Source organism: Triticum dicoccoides, chromosome 1B (assembly GCF_002162155.2).
Source record: "Triticum dicoccoides isolate Atlit2015 ecotype Zavitan chromosome 1B, WEW_v2.0, whole genome shotgun sequence".
NCBI lineage: Eukaryota > Viridiplantae > Streptophyta > Magnoliopsida > Poales > Poaceae > Triticum > Triticum dicoccoides.
In genome coordinates, this window is record NC_041381.1 from 676,128,471 (window position 1) to 676,136,277 (window position 7,807).

The following is a 7,807-nucleotide window of genomic DNA, read 5'->3' on the forward strand; positions in this document are numbered from 1 at the left end:
TGTTAGTGGTGTTGCCGGAGTTGCTCAAGACTCTCAAAACACGTTGAGGTTAGTAAACAAGAGTGGTGACGTGGTCACCTACAACTACATGAAAGATTACAAGGGCAACACTCACAAGTGCCTAATGGCAAAGGCCATGGTTGAAGAAGGAGAGGACCAAAGCTCTTCTGACAAGGTCAAGGTAACTCCACGATCAAATCCTCCTCTTTTCACACCTTCTACTCCTAGTGATGAGTATCTTGATGCGGAGGATAGCTATGAGGATGATGATCTAGATGATCCTATGATTGCTAAACTTAATAAGTTCATGTGCTCCCTCAAAGGAAAGAAACTCACTATGTTTCGTATGCTTATGGAGATGGTGAGTAAGCACACCATCACCATTAAGGAACTCGAAACCCTCGTCACCGAGGAAAAGGAAAAGTGTGAAATCCTTGAGCGGAAAGTCCAATATGAGGAAGCACGAAATGATGAACTATGCTTAAAAATTGGTGCAAACATTGATGTTCACACTAATGATCTTGCCTCCTTGAAAAAGGCTATTGACTCTTGTGACGAGTTAATGAATGATAAAAGCAAGCTTGTGAAGTCTCATGCCTCTCTATCTAAGGATTGTGAGCTTCTATCCGTGTCCCTCAAGACTAAGGAAGGAGAGCTCACCGTTCTTAGAAAGAGTTTTGAGACGCTCAAACTTACTTATCTTGAAACTTTAGCCAAGGCTTACTCTTCCCCTATTATAAATGTTGATGCTTGTGCTACTAACTCTAGTAGTGATCTAGCATCTATTCTTGAGGAAAATTGTTTTCTCAAGGCTCAAATTGAGAAAGGTCTCATGACATGTGCTCAAGGGCAAAAGAATCTTGATGAGATTTTGAGTCAACACAATGAGGTGTTTGCCAAAGAGGGACTTGGGTTTGACCCTAGCACAAGTAAGAAGAAGATGTCCTCCCAAAGTGCACAACTCCTCTAAACGAAACTTTTGTAAGAGAATGGCACAAGGAGAAAGGTAAGGTTGTGAGTGGAAAGGCCACAAGGGGCATGCCCACTCTCAACAAGCCTAAAGAGTTCATGCCTCCTTCCTATGTACTTCGGAAGACTAAGGATGGAGAAGTCTTTGCAAAATTTGTTGGTCCTCGAAATGCATTCCGTTTCTATGCTATTTGGGTCCCTAAGACCCTTGTAACTAACTTGAGAGGTCCCATTGGAAAATGGGTGCCTCTAACCAAGTCCTAATTGTGTGTAGGTAAGCTTCTCCGGTGGAGTGAAATGGGTGATTGATAGTGGATGTACAAATCATATGACCGGAGATAGCAAATTGCTCTACGATTTCATGGAAGCTATTCAACCATTCATGAGCATTATGTTTGGTGGAGGTTCAAAAGGACAGGTACTCGGGTTGGGCAAGGTGGCTATCACCAATGACATGTCTCTTGCAAATGTTATGCTTATCCAATCCCTTAAATATCACTTGCTTTCTGTTCGCCAATTGGCTTCTGTTGGTTATGATACACTCTTTGGACTAACGGATGTGAAAGTCTTTAAGAGAGATACTCTCGAAGTGGCCTTTGTTGGAGAGTTGGATGGCAACCTTTACACGGTTGATTTCTCGAAAGAGAGCACATTCCATGCAACTTGTCTAATGGCCAAGGCTGACAAGGGGTGGCTATGGCATCGCTGGCTAGCCCATGTCGGCATGAGAAATCTTCAAGATCTCTTAAAGGGAAATCACATCCTTGGACTAACCAATGTCTCTTTTGAGAAAGATCGTGTGTGTAGTGCATGCATAGCCGGGAAGCAACATCGATCAAAGCACCCACCCAAGAACATAGTATCTACTTCAAGGCCCCTGGAGCTCCTTCATGTGGATCTTTTTGGGCCTCCTTCATGGGATAGTCTTGGTGGGAAAAAGTATGGGCTTGTCATTGTTGATGATTACTCAAGATATACATGGGTGTTCTTCCTCAAGTCCAAGGACGAAACGAAGATCACCTTCATCGATTTTGCCAAGCAAGCTCAACGCAAGTTTGACAGAGAAATCCGAGCAATAAGGAGTGACAATGAGTCTGAGTTCAAGAACTATACCTTGGAAGAATTTCTTAGTAATGAAGGGATTGAGCATCAATATTCATCTCCATACACTCCTCAGCAAAATGGTGTAGCCGAACGGAAGAACCGTACACTTGTAGAATTGGCAAGGTCCATGTTGGATGAATACAAGTCACCACATAGTTTTTGGGCTGAAGCTGTCAATACCGCATGCCATGCATCAAACCGACTCTTCCTCCGCACTATATTGGAAAAGACTCCATATGAGCTTCTAACTGGTAACAAGCCAAATGTCAAGTACTTTCATGTATTTGGGTGCAAATGTTTCATTCTCAACAAAAGAGAACGGTTAGGAAAATTTCAATCCAAAACTATTGAGGGTATATTTGTTGGTTATGGATCAAACTCTCACGCCTATAGAGTCTACAACAAATCCAATGGATGTGTTGTAGAAACTTGTGACGTGGTGTTTGATGAATTTAATGGCTCCCATGGGGAGCAAGTTGATCTAAGTGATGTAGGTGAAGAAGATTCTTATCAAGACATTTTGAACATGGGTGTTGGTGCACTTCTTCCTATGGAACAAGAACCTCATGATGATGAAGAAGAAGATGGAGGTCTCACGCATCATCAAACTACTTCAACATCCATACCAACACAAGTTCCTATTGTTCAACCTATATCCTTAGCCCAAGTTGATGAGGTTGATCAAGTCTCACTAAATGATAACCATCAAGAACAAGATCATCATCAAGAGAAAGAACAAGAAAGTCCAATCATGGATGACGAACCTCAACAAATGCAACATGAACAAGAAGATCTTCCTCCTCACGTGAATGCTCCATATGTTGAAGATGTGGATGATGGACATGAAGTTGAACCTCGTGAAACCCTCACCTCCATCATGCCTCGAGTGGCCGGTCGTGTTGATGTTGACAAAATCCTCACCGGCATTTCAGAAGGTAGAGTCACTCGTAAACATTTGACAAACTTTTGTGCTCACTTCTCGTTTGTGTCTAGTATTGAACCACTCAAGGTACAAGAGGCTTTGACGGACAACGATTGGCTTGTTGCTATGCAAGAAGAGTTGAACAGTTTTGAACGCAACCAAGTGTGGTCACTAGTCAAGAGGCCGTCCACCGAGCACAATGTCATTGGAACAAAATGTATTTTCAAGAACAAGCAAGATGAAAATGGTGTCATCATCCGAAACAAGGCAAGGTTAGTGGCACAAGGGTACTCACAAGTTGAAGGTTTGGACTTTGGTGAGACCTTTGCCCCCGTTGCCCGTCTTGAATCCATTCGCATCTTACTTGCTTATGCTGCTTTCAATGGTTTTACATTACATCAAATGGATGTGAAGAGTGCTTTCCTTAACGGTCCTCTACAAGAAGAAGTATATGTATCACAACCACCTGGGTTCGTTGATCCCGATCACAAAGACTATGTGTATAAACTTCATAAGGCTTTGTATGGCCTCAAACAAGCACCTCGTGCTTGGTATGATCATCTTAAGAAGTTTTTACTCGATGATGGTTTTGTGAGAGGGGTGATCGATCCTACTCTTTTTACTAAGAGGGATAAGGGTGGTTTGATCTTATGCCAAATCTATGTAGATGATATCATTTTTGGTTCTCCTAACATTCATTTGTGCAAGAAGTTTGCGGACTCAATGACCAAGAATTTTGAAATGTCACTTAATGCGGATTTGAAGTTCTTTCTCGGATTTCAAATTCAACAATTTCAAGAAGGAATTTTCTTGTCTCAAGCAAAATACCTCAAGGATATCTTAGAGAAGTTTGGTATGTCTGATGCTAGTCCATGTAAGACACCAATGCCAACCAAAATAACTCTCACTGAAGACACAAACGGTATCCCCTTCGACCCATCTAAATACCGCTCTATGATTGGTTCATTGCTTTATCTTTGTGCATCTAGACCAGACATCATGTTTAGTGTATGCATGTGTGCTAGATTTCAAGCTTCCCCTAGGGAAAGTCATCATAAGGCGGTTAAGCATATTCTTAGATACCTTGTTCACACCTCAAAGTTGGGTCTATGGTATCCCAAGGATGCTAAGTTTGATCTCATTGGGTACACGGATGCGGATTGGGCCGGAGACAAGGTGGATCGTAAGTCCACTTCCGATGCATGTCAGTTTCTTGGACGCTCCTTGGTAAGTTGGTCATCGAAGAAACAAAACTATATTGCCCTCTCTACCGCAGAAGCTGAATACATTGGCCGCCAGCTGTGCAACTCAGTTATTATGGATGAGGCAAACTTTGAAGGATTACGGTATCACCTATAGACATGTGCCTCTTCTATGTGATAATGAAAGTGCCATCAACATTGCTGAGAACCCCAAGGATCATCTCCGCACCAAGCACATTGATATTAGGTATCACTTCCTGAGAGATCATGTTGAGAAGGGTGATATTCACATTGATCACATTGGTACAGATTTACAACTGGCCGATATTTTCACCAAACCATTGGATGAAGCAAGGTTTTGTCGACTTAGGCGTGAACTTGGTATCTTGGAGCTTGACAACATTATGTGAAAACTAGTACTCATGCATGCATTGTCATAATGTCCTGTCTCTATGTAGGCATATACTTAGGGGGAGACACTCAACTCATGCGTTCTCTCTCCCTATGAAATGCATAAAAAGAACAACCACTCTCAAAGCTACCATGTTACTCTAACTATGGTGCTTTCAATGATGGCGTAGTGAGTATGGACCCAAAGTTCAAATCTTTGCAGTGTCATGTCACGTATATGCATACATGGTGGCATCTGCCACCGCATTGTCATTAGAACAACCTGTGAGAAGTATGTGAGTTTATTAGTGTTGACTTAGGAAACTCAGTGTTTCACCCAGGGTGTCATTGCATCCTTACTACCTATGTCACTCATCATCTCTCCATCATTGTCATTAGCACCAACTATGGCACTCTAATCTTTCTCGGAATAATAATAATAAAACAAACAAACAAAAAAAATCTGCCGCCGGACGTCCGTCAATACCGGACGTCCGTCAAATCCTCTCTGGTGCTCTTGCACCGGTCGTCCGCTGTAACCGGACTTCCGTTATTTATTGCTCTGTCTAAACGCGTCGGTCGTCCGTTGTTGCCGGTCGTCTGCTACTCCACTCAGGCCCCGGACGTCCGGTTCACACCGGATGTCCGGTACATTTTTCGCACGCGTATATATATACTGAGGTGTGCGGTCCGGTCATTCCTAAACCTAACTCATCTCCACTCCCGCCGCCGCCACCGCCACCACCGCCGCCGTCGCTGCCGCCGCCGCTCTCTCTCCTTGCTGTCTTCACGGGCTGGGCCCCTCGACACCGGGAGCCCGGTGGGCCCTTTCGGTGGTCGTCGGGCCTCTGGCCGCCCCCTTCTCTCGACCCGGCCGGCATCGGGGGAAGATTTCTTCCCCGTCGCATCCTCCTCTCAACCTCCCGAGGTAGCAACTGCTATTCTCCTTCCCCCCATTGCTCTAACCTTCTTGATCTATGGCGATTGTTAAGTGTTGGAGTCTCCTCCTTTGCTAGGTAGCCATGCCAAGGACAAAGCGCTTTGCTCGCAAGCAGGTCAACGATGGGGGCTCTCGTCCGTCTCGTCGTGGTGGGTCCGATGATCCACAGGAGCACGCTCGGCCTCGAAAGCGTGCCGCTCACCCTCACAGCTCCACTAGTGCCTCTTCGTCGGAAGAATCTGACTACGAGGATGAATTGGAAGAAATGGAGGAACCCGCTTATGTTGCTGTTCGCACCACTACCCCCAAGCCTGGAACTCGTCGGCCCACATTCAAGCCTACTTCTCCTCCGGTTCAACCTCAAGGTGCTGTCCGTCGCATCTCACTTGAACCTCCACTCTCTCACGGTCGCACCATCAAACAGTTCAATAAGGTTCCCATCGCTTCTTACCTTAAGCTTCGTCGTGATGTAGATCAATTCACTGTTCTTAGCGATTCACAGAATGCTCGTTTTCACACAAATGTCCAAGCCAACATTTTCACCACTATAGTCATTCCTAAAGGTTTATCGCTCCATTGGTGCATCGACTTAGAGCATATCCGCACTCATCCGGCGAAATATCCGGGTGCTATTGAACTCATTGAGTCCTCGAATCTTGTTGCACCATTTGAATTCCAGCATGATTATAACCATGCTGCAATTCATCAATTCTGTGCCACTTGTTACTTTGGTCCCGATAAAACTGTCACTTGGATGACCTCCGACACCGTGCTCACGGCATCCTATGCTCAATTTGTTGCTGCACTTGGTTTTCCTGACACAGGGTTCAAAATCCATAAGGATGACCCTAACCATAGGCCCAAGGGCATAGAGGTCTGTATGGATCTTCTCAAACCCATCAGTGAAATGTCTAATGAGGAGAAACAAAAGGGCCTGAATCAAGTTTCAATTTGGCGCTCACCCTTCTACATCATTTTTCAGTGTGTTATTCGCACCATTTATCCCAAGATGGGTGACAAGGGGTCATGTAACAGCTACTGCATTGATCTCATGCATCGCCTCTATGCGTCTCCCAAAGGGAAGATAAATATCCCTCATTTTCTGTGGCATGAGATCCGCCTGGCTTGTTTTCAACACAAGCGAGCCTTTCCTCATGCCCCCTTTCTTCAGGCATTTATCGAGAGTGCTGCTCCGTTTCCCATTGCCCGCACTCACTTGCATGAACGGTGGATCTTCCATCTCACATGGCGGCTGATTGGGTTCCCAAGGACTCTGTTGCTCCTGCTCCTCGTACCCCGGCTAGTGTTCCTTCTTCCGCCACTCCGTCTACTTCTTCCAGCTCCGCACCTTTTGGTCGCATCTCTCGCTTTCTTGGGAAGGCTCACTCTGCTATGATGAAGATGTTTACTTTTCATTGCACCCAAAACCACACCGTTGTCACACGCTTGGTCACTTCCAAGAATGCTCTGAAGGCTCGTCTGCGAGACTCCGGAGTTTACGATGTAAGTGACGATGAACGTCTTCCTGATGCTCCACCTTCTGATTTCGGTTTTCCTTCGGGTCCCGAGTGGGCTGACTTTCTTGATGAGGCTGGTGGTAGTGGTTCTCGTGACAGTGATGATGATGATGCTCTTTAATGCTGCTCTGATTCCTCCTTTTTGGTTATTTGCTGCCAAGGGGGAGTAGGCACTTATTTATGTACCATAGGCACCTATTTATGTAATGTGATGATTATCGAACTCATGCTATGTTAGTAGCCTACCTGTTATCTATGTTATATGCTATGAGTGTTGAAGGAGTTGATTCTCTTGGGTATTGAGTTTTGGTGTTTGAGTCTCGGTGGTGCTGGTATCATATTAAGGGGGAGCCCCTCTCATGCTTATCTTTAGTTATTGCACATAATGAGGGGGAGCTCCACATCATATTCTTCGATACTAAATGTTTTTACTTCTTTCGATATTCAAAGGCTATTCAAAAAAAAGTGCATGTATGTTGTCATCAACTACCAAAAAGGGGGAGATTGAAAGTGCAATCATGCCCTTAATCTTATTTTGATGTTGATGACAACATGCATTTTTGGAACTAATCATGTTATCAAGTATATCTCAGGATTATGTTTCAAGTGCTATGTGTGTGGATCATGACTACAAGCAAAGAGGTATATATTACTCAAGAGCGGAGAATACAAGACAAATGGCCTTGGCCCCTTTTTTCAATTTTTTCTTGAGTATAGGGATCCCGCACTATTAAGAGGTGACCGTTGGGTAACGTGAAAGACT